This window comes from Prinia subflava, chromosome Z (genome assembly GCF_021018805.1).
Source record: "Prinia subflava isolate CZ2003 ecotype Zambia chromosome Z, Cam_Psub_1.2, whole genome shotgun sequence".
Classification (NCBI taxonomy): Eukaryota; Metazoa; Chordata; class Aves; order Passeriformes; family Cisticolidae; genus Prinia; species Prinia subflava.
The window spans coordinates 84,709,413-84,723,789 of record NC_086283.1 but is presented as its reverse complement, the minus strand read 5'-3'; the positions used below and the strand labels follow the sequence as shown (position 1 = coordinate 84,723,789).

The 14,377-nt window shown below is 38.6% G+C and overlaps 1 protein-coding gene across 2 annotated transcripts in view; it reads left to right on the top strand.

The window, feature by feature from the left end:
* PRLR (prolactin receptor) overlaps window positions 1–14,377 on the top strand; it is a 156,742-nt gene that overhangs the window by 60,282 nt on the left and 82,083 nt on the right. The window contains exon 1 of one of the 2 annotated variants that reach the window (XM_063422803.1): window positions 8,840–9,546. The exons of the other annotated variant lie outside the window; for it this stretch is intronic. The gene's annotated coding sequence lies outside the window, so the exon portion shown is untranslated. Of the gene's footprint in view, window positions 1–8,839; window positions 9,547–14,377 lie in introns of those variants that run through there. 2 annotated transcript variants of the gene reach the window in all.

The window sequence follows — 14,377 nt, the reverse complement described above, 5'->3', positions numbered from 1 at the left end:
GAGAAATAGAAACCTGTCCTCTGTTGTTTTTTCCTAAGGTCAGAAGTTTGATTTCAGACTTTATTCATTAGAGAAGCAGTACCTTAAATGAATTCTTAAATTAAGCAGAGCATGTTTGGCTTTAGGGAAGTGTAGCAATAATGTGATTTGAAGAAATTGCTATTTCTGCCTTTGCAGTTTATTTTCTATGCACTACATTTTCTTTAATTTTGTGCTGGTAGTGCGTTACCCTTTGCTAGGAATACCTCTCTGAGAAACAGCATGAACAGACAAAATTAGCATTATTTTTCTATTTGTATCTAACTGAGGATCATTCATAAGTAATCTTACAAGGGTTTGTATTTGTAATGATTTTACCCAGAGTTTTTTAAAGTCTTTATGGAGGATTTTATAAATGTGGTATAAATATGTGGTTCTAATGAAAAGGCTGTTTATTGTTATGCAGAAAGAACAAGTCATGTACATTCAATAAAAATTCTTATTTTAGATTAAAGAAAACAAAAATAAATAAATTAAATTAATTAAAACCAGCTGCTGTCCTTGCAGATAGGCAGTCTTACTGGGATAATAAAGCTCAAGTACCAAGAAAACAACCATAAGTTCTGCTTGTCAGAGTTCTTTGAGTGTACATTATACTGTTCATTTGCATATGTTTTATTTTTAATTTTGCCTTCCATTGAAGCTTTTCTGATTAGTGTGCTGTGTGCTGTGTCTCATAGATGACCTGAGGAAATTCTGTGACGTTTCTGTTTTTCCAGTCTCCCGAATTTTTCTCAAGTGGTATCATTGTAAAGTTCCATGTGTTGATTCCTTCTTTTCAGTCTGTGTTTTGTAAGAAATTGTCACAGACGTTTCCATTGCTAGATTTCTATTGCATGGCTGTCTTTTCTGTCTTTACAGAATTTAGTTCTTTGTGTTAATACACAGATTAAAAAGCTCAAAATCAAAGTAGGGATACCCCACTGCTAAAACCCTCTTCTGGTTTTGAAAGACTATAATGGAGCAGCATAAGTTAAAAACATGGCTTATTCCTTGTAACTATTTGTTTCTTGTTAACAAACTATCACATGCAGAACTGGATTGCATCCTAGAAAGAAAAGTTTTCTCTTGCACTTCTGCCCGTGGTTCACAGTGCAAAGGAAAAAAAAAAAACAAACCTAAAACACATAGAGCAAAGGAGAGCTTAGTAAAGATTAATTATTAGTAATTATATCAGTATTAAACTGATAGCCTAGAATGTTTTTAATGTACTAATGGTCTTTGAGTGATTTCTTCCCACTAAAAGATATTATTCTGATTAAAAGATAAATCAGTGCCCCCAGATAATTCTGAGCAATTAAATTATCTTGGTAGAAAAAATTAAGTGGAAAATTGCATAGTCTTGATAGGAGCTGTTTCAAAATTTTGTGTTTAGGATCCATCTATTTTTTCTCTGGTTTAGATGAGGTAGTAGTTAATGATGGGAAAGATGTCTTCCTTCAGGTTATCTCCATGGAGTAAGCTTAAGGATGTTCATGTGTTTGAAGAAAAGAAGCATCATACCTCTTGTTGTAATTTCTTGATTTAAACTGTGCTAAATAAGTACTATTAGAAAAAAATTCATGCTGGGTCATATGAAAGGTCCATCACTATCTCTTCTTCATCTGTGGCCAGTAAGAGTTACTTGAGGAAGAGGATATGGCAAAATTTAGCAGCCTTCTAGTTAATCTATAGAATACTAAATAAGTAGTGAAATACAGGTCATCTAAAAGAGTGATTATTCAAATATTTAGTAAGACAGTATGTAGTGGTTGACCATGGCTGAAGGCCCAGTGCCCACCAGAGTTGCTCTGTCATTCCCCTCTTCAGCTGGACAGGGACTAGATAATATGATGGAATCACATGGGTCGAGATAAGAACAGGGAGAGACCACTCAGTGATTATTGTCATGGGCAAAACAGACTCAGCCTGGGGAAAATAAATTTATTACCACTCAAATGAGATAAGAATAAGGGGAAATAAAAGTAAAACACTTTTCCCCAACTCCTCCCATCCATCCAGGTCCCACTTCACCCCTAATTTCCTACTTCTTCCCCTCAAGCAGTGCAGGGGCATGGGGAATGGGGGTTATGGTCAGTTCCATCACACACTGTCTCTGCCATTCCTTCCTCCTCACTGGGAGGACTCCTCACACTCTTTCCCTGCGCCAGCGTGGGGTCTCTCCCAGGGCAGACAGTCCTTCACAAAAGTCTCCAATATGAATCCTCCACATAGGCTGCAGTTCTTCATGAACTGTTCCAGGTGGGTCCTTTCCACAGGGTACAGTCCCTCAGGAACAGGCTGCTCCAACATGGGTCGCCTTGTGGGCTCACAAGTCCTGCCAAGGAACCTGCTGCAGTGTGGGCTGCTCTGTCCATGGGCCACAGGTCCTGCCAGGAGCCTGCTCCAGCACAGGCCTCCCATGGGCTCACAGCCTCCTTTGGGCATCTCCCTGCTCCACTGTGGGCTCCTCCAGGGGCTGCAGGTGGATCTCTGCTCCTCCCTGGATCTCCAAGGGCTGCAGGGGCACAGCTGCCTCACCATGGGCTGTACCTCGGGCTGCAGGGAAATCTCTGCTCTGGCTCCTGGAGCAGCTCCTGCCCCTCCTCCTTTACTAACCTTGTGTCTGCAGAGCTGTTCCTCTCACACACTCTCAAGCCTCTCTTCAAGCTGTGGTTGGCAGTAATTTTTCCACCTTCTTAAATACATTATCCTAGAAGTGCTGCCACTGTCTGTGGTGGATTTGGCCTTGGCCAGCAGTGGGTCCGTCTTGGATCTGCCTTGCATTGTCTCTGTTGGATACAGAGAAATGTCCTGGCAACAGGTCACAGAAGCCACCACTGTAGCCTCCACTACCAAACCCTTGCCATGCAAACCCATACAGCAGTATGATTCTTAATGATTATATAGCATGATTTTGAACAGCAATATATTTGGAAGGGAGTGTTTATTTCTATTTCATAATGGCGTTAATATACTTACTGGAAAAAATCTTAAGGAAGAGTTTTCTTCTCATATAGATACAGCTCATAATTGATTAGCCAGCCATTCTACTGCAGTGATGCTTATGATTAAATATCACTCAGAGGCACTGCTATTAGTAGAATGGCATGCCATGTACATTAGGCTAAGTTCATATCTGAATGGAGTCAAAAGGAGTATTATCATCATTGCATACTTCTGCTTCCTACATATTACATGTTTTATTGATTTAACCCACATGTCCTCATCCACTATGATTTCTGACTGATTTATGGAGCAAACAATTCAACTGAGTTCTAATATTTTTGCATTGAAGAAGATAAAATGTAAGAATACAAGGCAGTACATAAAATACCCTTTTATAGCTAATACTCCTAAGACAGTCATGTAAGTTAGAAATACAGTATTGTTTGTGTTTGGTGTCTTTTAATGCCCTAAAAATGGATGAGACCATTTCTTAGAATATATTAAGAGATGAATCAGTTTGAGATAAAAATAACTAGGAGACAGGTCCTTTGAAAGCCTGTTTTTGTAACCACTTCTTTTTCTATTTGTCTTTTCAGACAATGTGAGATTCTGTGGGACATATTGTGTTAATTAGATGTAGGGTTTTGTGGAAATGTATTCTGAAATGAATAGAAATGCAAATAGGCTTTCTGTAACAGTACAAATATCCAGTAAGAAATGACCTGTTGTGTGATAGTGTAACTTCACATACAGATCAGAGAAAGCAAAACATTTAAACTCTGAAAAGGTTGGCTGGTTTCTCATTTAACTACTGATACAAAGAGACCATGTTATTGGATAACTACTACTTTGTGTTTGTGGCATGACTGTTTATCCGTTACATTTTGGTTTTTAACTCAGTATTTCTATGTATGTATATCTCACATCAACCAAGCTGTTATGATGCAAAAGTTGTTTTGGTTATAGTTTAAGCAAAAATTTCCGTTGGGATGAATGCTATAGTTCTTTCATTAATGTTCTTAGAAGAAGAAAATATATTTCTAGAATATAAATAGAGTTCATGTTTTTTTCTCCTTCTTTGTGTGATTAAATTGGTCAGTGAGAACTTTTGGCACAGAACTATAAGAAATAATAAATTTAAATGCAAGTAGTGGATGTAATCTGCGTTTCTTCTACTATGTTCCAATTTTGTTTTGATAAAAACCATAATTAACTATGTGCCACTGCCCATGTGCCACTACCACTGCAAGCTGCCACTATGCCACTGTGCCAGCTGCAAGAGAATGAGACACTCAGTGAGGGCATCCATGAAAGCTATGTGTTTGTTACACAGTTAAAATAAATAGGAACATTTCATGAATTCCTTTTGGAGGCAGTCAAGTATTCAAGGATGGCTTAATAAAGTAGAAAATTGTCACATCATACAAAGATCCCAGCCTAGAAAAAAGAGTTATCTGTATTAACATATAAACTCAAGTGAACATGCCAGCCTTGTACAGAAGAATTTAGAGACATTTATAGTGTAAGGGATACAAGCCTGAATTAACATACATTACATTTAATATACAGTCTGTACTAAAAAAGTGTATCCAAGACTTTATATACACAAAATATTTTGTGTATATATTTGACATCATAAGACAGGGATGATTCCTGAAGAGCAGCTCTCAGTGGCAGTTACTTTCCTTACAGCTATGTAAATTCCGGAGATGTGCTTATCATTTCATTTTATTTCAAAACAGAAAAAAACATACAGAAATAACTTCTGTAGAACTAAAATACTTGGTTAATTCATTTGTTCATTAATTCATTTAGTCCTTATAAATCAGTTTTCTTCAGCACTGTTAGAGATAGTTTGGTATTTGAATTGTCCCTCACCTACTAGGACCCCCATTTTCTCTATTATACCAACACAGATCATGAGTTTCACTGGCTGCAGTCTTGAGCAAGTGTGGTAGTAGATGGAGTATTTTTCACTAGTTGATGGACAACTTTTACACAAGATGTGTGCTCACTCCTGGCAGAAGTCCTGCATGCCAAAGTCGCATGGCAGGCTCACCCAGAAAGTGCCAGGTCCTTCAGGACCAAGCAATCCCCGTTCCCTTGCTCCTGTCAGCCTCCACATTGCCACCGTCAGTCACACCCTGTGATCCTGAGGTTTATCACGGCTGTCTGCCTCCTGCAGCCGTACCTGCTTGCCAGGGTGGTCCATGCACATGGAGGTCACACTGGCTGAGATCCCTCTGGGAGCATCCACTACGTGTTAATGCAAAGATCACCGGCTGGTCTGAGGGTAAAAGGACTGGGGATTTCTGAAGCAAATGGCAGTCTCGCACATCCCAAGAAAAGGACTGCAAGATAAAGTACCCTAAGTGGAGGCTGCTGTGGAGGGCTGGAGAAGGGTTACAGTGTTACACAGCCCTGGCTGCTACAGTGGTTGTGTTTTTCTGTGAGAGGCACAAAGGACAGGTGGAGAAGACTTATAAACGTAATGAGTGGAAATGTGGTACACGTTAAGAAAAGAACATGAAAATAAGCCAACATCAGTGCATTGTGGCTATGACCAAAACTCCAGGAAGAAGGAAGGAATGTATTTTTGATGACATGAAATACATACAGAGTGTCCTGGATTTGCTGGCCTAGGAGCACTTCTGGGTAGACAAGAACCTTTATTGGGCCTTTCTTAGATAGCACTGGCTACAGCTGTGACAAAATGATGATCACCATCGTGCTGAGGACATCCTGGTCCTCTGGATCCTTCCTGTAGTTCTCGAGTGAGCTTTCTATGTGTCGAGAAGGCCAAGACTTTAGAGCACACCGCTCTTGTGAGAGGAATTGAGCAGCTGTGGCACCTGCCATGTCTTCTCTTATATAACAGATGTCCCGAAAATACATTTTGTCCTTAAAGACACATCAGATGATTTTGGCAGCTGCTTGTTCAGAGGAGGTCGTTGTTGAGAAAGCAGACAGCAGCATAAAAAATATTGTTCCCTCTGTAGTTCCATAGCTTCTTATTTTGTTTCTTAGAGTGTTTCTACATTTAAAAACTGAGAGTTGCCCTGTTTCCCTGCTGCCTTGGGTGGTTTTTTTTGGGTTTTTTTTGGTTTTTTGGTTTTTTTTTGTTTGGTTTTTTTTTTTGTTGTTGGTTTTGTTTGTTTGTTTGTTTGTTTGGGTGTTTTTTTTGTTTTTTTGGTTTTTTTTTTCTTGAATTGCTGGGAGGGTGACAAATGGCAGGGGCAAACTGGCACAACCCCCCAACAGTGATTCTTGCAAGAAGGCTAGGGAGTTTTGACAGATAAGGGCTGTGGAAGAGATAAAAACAGACTGCAGTCTTCTCTCTGTACCCCTCTGAAGTAAATGCCCCTTACTACCTGACATGATCCTTTTCACATTTTTCCCACCTGTAAAGCCCTTTCCTGAAACCTTATTGATTCCTTTGACTGGTTCGTCCAACTTTTATCTTCTTTCCTGCCTTTCTTCTATCCTATATGCTTCCTGTTCTGCCTAATGTCAGAACTCTAATGGAGCTCCCATGCAGAGTAACTTCAGGCTATTGTAGTTACAGTGATACAAATGTCATTATATTGAAAATAAAGTTAGGCCCTTGCAATCTTAATTTACTAAACCTTGCTTTCCTTAAATGACCTGTTGGTGTTAAGGACTGTTTTTTAGAATTTAGTAAGTTATTTTAACAAATTCCAAGTCTACAAACTCGGTGAATCAGTCTCTAGAAATAAAATTATTATGCTTCTAGACCAGCCACAGAGGAATCTTTCTCTGTTGATGATAGAGTGGCTTAAAATCCTGACCTAAACCAGGTTTCTGAAGTTGATACACCAGTTATGTGAGATGGGATGGGATGAGTCAAGCTGGTAATATCCTCAGAGACTGGCCAAGATCTATTCCAGAAGTAGTTGAGTTTTTTAATACCCTACTGAAAGTCTGCTTCAGTTTTTCATGATCCAGTGGTTAGTACCCTTTTAGTTTACTGTCTGTTTTTATGTGTGTTCTGTTTCTACCTGTTGTTTTTGCTCCAGCATTGTTCATTAGCCTAAGCTGCTATTTCACTCTTCCAGTGCTTACTCTCTTTTGTATTTATAGGCATACATTACTTTTATAGGGACAAGTAAGTGCCTGTTCCATTTTCTGCCTCAACATTTACTTTGCCAATTCTGTCAGTCACCTTTTAATAGATAGGCATTAGAGCCTTTAAATCATCTTGGTGACCTTTCGTTTCTTCTGTCCTAATTTGAAAGACTTCCTTGAATATAGGTAACCTGTCTTCTGTGCATATGAGATTTTACTTCTACCTTAAAATATGCTCCTTAATCCAGTGCTAGGATCAGAGTTGCCTATTCTTGGCAGTTTTCCACCAGAGGCTGAGTGTGCTTGTATTGACTTGCCTGACTGGCTTAAATATTGCTAGTAGTGTAGCCACAGGGACACAGTGTTCATTAAAAGCTGAAAAACCTAACTCAAAATCATGGGGAAATATTTAAGAGCTATCTCACACTGCTCTGCCTGCTGCCACAGTTACCAGGGCTGCATTACGTCAGCTGGCTATGAACTGGATAGCGCAGGTATAAATGTCTAAAGTTATCATTTTCACAGATCCCAGTGATAGTTCTTCACTATTACCCCTAATCTTTCACTAATAATCCATTAGTGATTCACTTTTTGTTCTCTTTTCCTCATCATCCAGACTCTAGGGCTATAAAGCCTGTTTTGATTACAGGCAAAACTGTACATGCAGACCTTAACAATATATATCTCCCTTACAGAAATTAAGATAGTGATGGTGTGAACAGTACTTCTTGGTTCACCTTCATTTTGAAAGTTTCCTCCCTAGGAAAATCCTAGCTTTCTCATTCCCTCTTCCTTGTTGGTCTCTATGTGTTTAGCAGAGTCAAGCAGAGGCAGAAATAAGACAACTGGGCACAGCCTGCTACGTGACTGGTTAAATATGTATTAGGTTCTACCTTGTATTCCTTTTCTTATTTTTAAAGTGATAGCATCTGTTCAAGCACCTATTGCCTATTTATGAGGTGCAATTTTATCCCTTTCAACACAAAGAGTCACTGGTAGAATTTGTTCAGAGCTGGCTGAATGCTATGGGCATGTGAGAAATTTTAGGGATACCATCAGCTGAGTCTTTTCTGCCAGCTATACATTCTGTTCCTAGCATTTGTTTGATCTCAGAGTGAATCTGTTCAGAAGTTTACAATTAAGAAGAAAAAAAACCTGAATTGTCTTCCAGTACCAGCTGAGCTTCCTATACTGTCTGACCACGGAGTCAAATGGATAACACAGCACACATGATGGGAGCAATGCAAGTGGAGGTGCAGTCTGACACTGATCTTCTGAGCAGCAGCTGGTGCTCAGCACAGCCAAACCATACTCAAGGAGCCCACCTGAAGTTTTATAGTTTCCATGTGGATAAATCACGAGGCACATACTCCTCCTTACCTGAAAACATTTTTCAAGAAACACAAATGTTTGACAAGACACTGTTCCTATGATTACTGATTGTTTCAAATAGTCTTCAGAATGTCCATTTGGTCACAAGATGTGAGCAATGCTGACCTTGATTGGAGAGACTTGACTAGTAACAACTTGGCATCCACACCCCTGAAATCTCCTTTCACTATGAAAAAAAGACTTCTTGCTGAGTCTTCTTCTTTAAAAGGATCTTCACTATATATATATACATTTCATTTTATATGCAGTTTACTGGCTTGAATACGGAGAAGATAAAAATATGATTCAGTGAAAGCATTTGTAAGAATATGTAAAAATGTTTAGTTAAGTAGAGATAAAGGACTACTGAATAGTTATGTTAGTAAAATTCACAGGCTTATTGCACAATGTGAAACCCTTTTCAAGTCACAGGAAATAGCTCTCATCTCAAAACTACAAAAAAATTTACTTTTTTTTCCTTCTATTTAATCAACTTTTTGATGTAAAGCCAACACCTTTCACTCTGTTGTAAAAAAAAAAAATTCTCTGCTATTCTAAAATGTAAAACATGGACTACTGGTACAAAAAACTATTGTGGATGCAGTTTATGTTGAAAGGGTATTAAGTTTCCCTCGGCAAAAAAAAATCATGGGCAATAAGCATTCAAAGGAATCACAACCACCTGTAGAGTATATAGCTGATGCTCCCAATTATTCTTTTTCTGCTACTGCATTCCTCCACTCCACAATACACCTCTCACCTTTACAGCCATCACACTCCAAACGTTGCTTGCACTGAAGAGAATCACTGTTTTGCCTGAAGCAAGGAACATAAGTGTTGCAAAACTGACTCCTCCTCTAATGGGGTGAGCATGTACAAGTACACAGAGTTGTATTTCTCCCAGAGCTGCCAGGCTGAATATTTTGCAGGCAGAGCTCTAAAGCTTACAGGCTTTTTCTTTGTTTATCTTTTTTTGGGAGTCTTTTGCCCTTTTTCTTTCTGGATTTTTTTCCTTTTTTAAATATATGAGAAACACTTTGAAACGCTAGAGTTTCAAGTCCTTTTTCCAGGAAGCATTCATGAGCTGGCATGGGTCAACATACATTTCATTACCAGGCAAAAGTAAGTACTGCAGTTAAATCTGTTCCTACCGTATGTTTACCTGACTGTAAAGGGTTTGGTATTGTATGAAGGACAGAGTAGGCTATAGTTCTGTTAGCAGAAATTGGAAACTTGCAGAAATAGGTAAATTCATCTCATCTTAATATGATATGGTAAATATCTCGGGGGTCACATTCTGAGAAAGAAGAAAAGGTTTACTTGTAAGTCTCTTTTAAAATACTGAAATAAGCTGTGGACACAGAGATGCCACTCCTTCTGTATGCTTTTTTTTAAGTGACAGTTGGATTGCGTTTATTATTTCAAAGCATTTTTAATCCACTTGGTAATGCTAATCTCATTATATTAGTGATTTATATCCTTTATGTTTCCTAAATATACCCTTTTTTTTGTTATTCATTAATGAAAAAATCCTCCTGGAACTCCTATAACTGCCATTGTATCTTCCACCTCTGATGTTCACTAGCTATTATTTTATTCTTCCTGTTTTACACTCTCGTGTGTCTGCACATACACTAGTGACCAGATTCTGTTTTGTGTTATTATCTTCAGAATGTGTTGATATTGGTATAGACTGGCAGTAAAAAGCTGAAGGGAAATGGATCTCAGAGAGGATGGAGAGAGGCTGGTAAATGAGCTAGCAAATAGTAAAGAAAATGGTGTGCTTTGATCCAAGGAGCATCTTTTTAGACAATTTTTCCTGCATTTTGCTGAAACGCTGTACCATCAACAACTGTAATATTTTCACTATTCCAACAGTCACCTGGGAATTCATTAGTACCCTGGGAATGAATACAGTTTCCCTTGCTACGAGTTCCCTCTAGAGAGCGCAGCAGCCTGCGAGACAGTTGTGTGGATTCTGTGTCCGTGTTACCAGCGTAAGATTTCTGCTGCAGAAATGCTCTGCTGCAGCTATCAGTCTTTTCTTCTTTTGAGAGTTTGCTTGCTTTTGTCGAGCTGCAGTAGGCACTTTCCCAAGGCAGGCAGATGGATTGCCCAGGCAGTGAGCAAGTTTAGCAACAAGTAATGCTTAAACGCCTGTGTAGGGAAAGCAGCCATTTACCACGTGCACATTTCACAGCTCCAAGCATCCACAGCAAGTCTGCAGCTTGTCAGTCTCCTGTGATAAAGAGCAGCCTAATTTAAGTGCTGCACAGGGCCTAACATAAATCCCCACCATGGAGCACGCAGACCACGGGGGGAAACAAAGTCTGGAGAAATGCAGTTAGCATAAAGCCAGCAAAGAGAAAAAAAAACCCTTTTAGGTAATCCTAGTATTTGTTATTGTTGTTGTTGTTGTTATTGTTAAAATTGATTAGAAAATCTGCCAGACTAAATTTTTATGCCAAAGGTGTGATGCTTTGAAAGGGCAGGTATCCCAGTGGACTGAGTTGAGTAGGATAGTTCAGTCTCAGAATTTTCATCTTTATTTTTATAAGGACTTTAAAGTTTTTCAAATATTTACATTGTATTATCATCAATTTTTGTTGCTCAGCAAAATACACCTTTTTAATGTGTCATGTGTTCATGGCTCAATCTGCAATTGCCACCCTTAGTAAGTAAAGTTCAGCTATCAGAAACAGGGGACAAAAGGGGCTTTTGAAAACTCTGGCCTTCTTTTAGAGATTGTGGATGTTTGACTTCCATACAATCCTTATGGCAGTGAAGCAGATAGAGTTCAGCCACTTCATTCAGCTCTATCACTATTTGAATTGAAACCTCTGTCGCCCAAGGTCCAGAATCAGACACAGGTTAATTACAGTCTCAAAGAATGCTAGAAATGCTTTTGTTCCTACTACCACTTTCATTTGTCTTGTTTGAAACTAATATTCTGGTATTTCCAGAGACTCAAATTTACAAACTCTGTGTTTTCTATGTATTTGTGCATGCTCATGTACACATCAAAACACTTTTTTATTCTTCAGTTAGGAATTTTTAGAGTTTTGTCACAAACTCTTGCTATGTAATACCCTTCTGTCAAAGTTGTATTCCTCCCAGAAAGCCTTAGTTTTCTCTGCCTTTAGCACCACTTCTGTTGCCCATTTATTTCTTCAGTACAGCTGCCTTTCAGAGAGCTTGCAGGGTTGCTTCACAAGGTAAGATCAAAGGGCAGCTCAGCCTATACCCTAAGTTTTTGGTTGTACTCATAAATTGGATTAATCTAATGCTCTAACAACCTCATTTGCAAAGACTTTCCCACTGAACTTTTCCTGACAGTTCTCCTGCAGTTTTGGGGAGATGGCTTGTTTGGCTCCACTCTTGTTTAACTGTGATTGCTATCACACTTCTCCTTAGTCTAGCTCTGAATTAAAAATCTCCTGTCATGTGAGTCTGTACTTAGGCTTCATGGGCAGTTAGGCTAAACTTAGTTGATCAACCTTGGTTGATCTTAATCCTTTAAAGAGCCAGCCCATGTTATTTTAATTTTGCAGCTGTATCTGTACCTGTCCTGCAATCCTCACTCTCATCCTAAGTTATCACTGTGGATCAATTTAATTAAACGTTATGCAGTCAAGGGTGCAGGGTTTTTAGAAGCTAAATAATGAGAGAAGGAAGATTTCTAACTTTTGGCCTTCCTATCTTTCATATTTCCTGGTCTCACTGAGGAGACCTTGCTCTGAGACCTTGCTTTATCTATCACAGATAGATACAGGTTGGTAATGGATCTGTTTAACATGAATTTAATCCTTCTAAAAACTTACTCGTTAAAAAGCTTTCATATCCAGCAGGCTATATTTAAAACCAATTTTTAGCCTAAAACTTCATAACTGCCAGTAGAGTCACTGGTAATTCTCCTACTTGGAGCATGCCAAGTGCAGCTGTGGCTCTGCCTGACTCTTCCTTTACTGCATGTATCCCATACATAGCAGCAGCATATGACCAAGCAGGCAGAGTTGTTCTTGTTTCCTGCCACACTCTAAATTAGTGAATTAAAAATGAGAAAGAATGAACGTCCACAAGAAATGTTAAAATATCTCTGCTGATAAGGATTGCATTTAGGTTGAGTCCTACTGCCACTGTATATAGGTTAGATTATCATTATGATCCCCCTAGATTTACAGATAATGATCTCTCAAAAGATCTCATTCAGCATATTTGTTACATCTGATATCATTCATTTTCCTTGTCTTAAGAAATTTTCTAATCTCCTGAATTTCAAACCCCTTACAACCTGAGGTAACCCGAGGTTTTTGGCATGGCAATTCTCTTTCCAAATTCATTGTTCCCTCAGGGCAAAGTCATTCCATATTAACAGTGGTTTTAAATTGTCACATTTCCTACTTCTGGTGAACATGTGATACATAACATTCCCTGTGAGCAAGTATGTACTGGTTCATAAAAACAGTCAATAAACTTGGCACCAATAATTTCTGAAAACTTTCAGATCTCTAACTGGCGCAAGAACAATCAGGAGCAATCATGACATAAAAATGGAGGGTTTAGAATTCACAACAGATCGTCTGTTTGATGAATAGCACATTTTGGATGCTGCTGTATGGTGTGACCCTTCTTTCTTGGACGAAAGAGAAGATGGTCTTTGGAAAAGCAGAGATGACTTTTTGCCAGATCTACATCTGCTCTCAGCCTGATCCAAAAATTGGATTGCTGCTGTTGCTATTTCTTCACCCCTAAACATTATCTGGTAAATCATGACAGTTCAAGAAAGCCAATCAAAAAAGAATAGGCTTTTCTTTCAAAATAATCCTTTTACTTAATCATGATGCAAAGAGAAAATAAAGAACAATTCACTTCAGTGATTATAGGGCAAATTCTACCAACTTTATAAAAGGTAGGTCTATCATGATTTTGTGAATGTAGAGTAAAAATAGGAAAAAATAGAAGGTATGTGTTTTATGTTAAGAATAAAAATTAGTCTTTAAAACATTAATATAGAAATTATTTATTTGGACGGAAGTGTTAACTAAACTACCTTGTTTAACTGAAGTACTAAGGAACCAGGTTCAGTGGTAAAGTCTGGACATCTGAAGTTAGAATCTTCATGTGGCCCCTTTGTTTTAATTAACCATATTAAGGATTTTTGGTCTCGATAAGGTAATTGGGTATGATAGTGCTATTTTGTCATAATATAAGGAAGATAAAAAATAGTTTTCTGTCTATTTGTCACTCAAGGTATGTCTTCTAATCTTCTCTTCAGGAGAAGCCCTGCCTCACATGTCTTGTATCATCTCTGTATCCTAACCATCATATATCTGCTTAGCTAAATTACCCCAAACTCCCTGTAATTATTACTGGTGTATTTTAAAGTGGTATTCATATGTAAGTTCACTCCCTAATTATTATTATATACTGCTTCCTAGTTATTTTAGGTCTAGAACCTCTCTTTATTCCTTGTTTGAGTGGTAGCAGTGTAGATTTCTAGTGTGATTTACACAAATGAGGAGAGGATTAGATAAGGCTACAACCAAGGGAGATGTCATTGGTTTCAATTAAAGAAAACTCTGGTGCCAGATGGTGCAGGCTCCATTCCTCCAACTCCTGCTGGAAGACCTGACCCTCAAAAGTCTCATGAACACTGTCACCAGAAGCCCTTCCCCCCCGTTCCAGCCATACAACCCACTTAGCCTAGAAATGTATCAGGTCCATGAGGCCTTGGAAGTCTCCCCTTTGTCCACAGGAGCCACCATTTTGTCATGGTTGTGGCCATAACCCCATGTAATCTCTGAACCCCCTGTACTTGCTGAAAACCTTGCCTTTTTCTTTGCCACAAAAATACGTCAAAGGCCCTCACAGACACACACACACATATGTGCATTTTTTTGTCTTTACAGAGACACAGGTGAAAGTGTATTAAGTACATAAATGTGTGTTCATA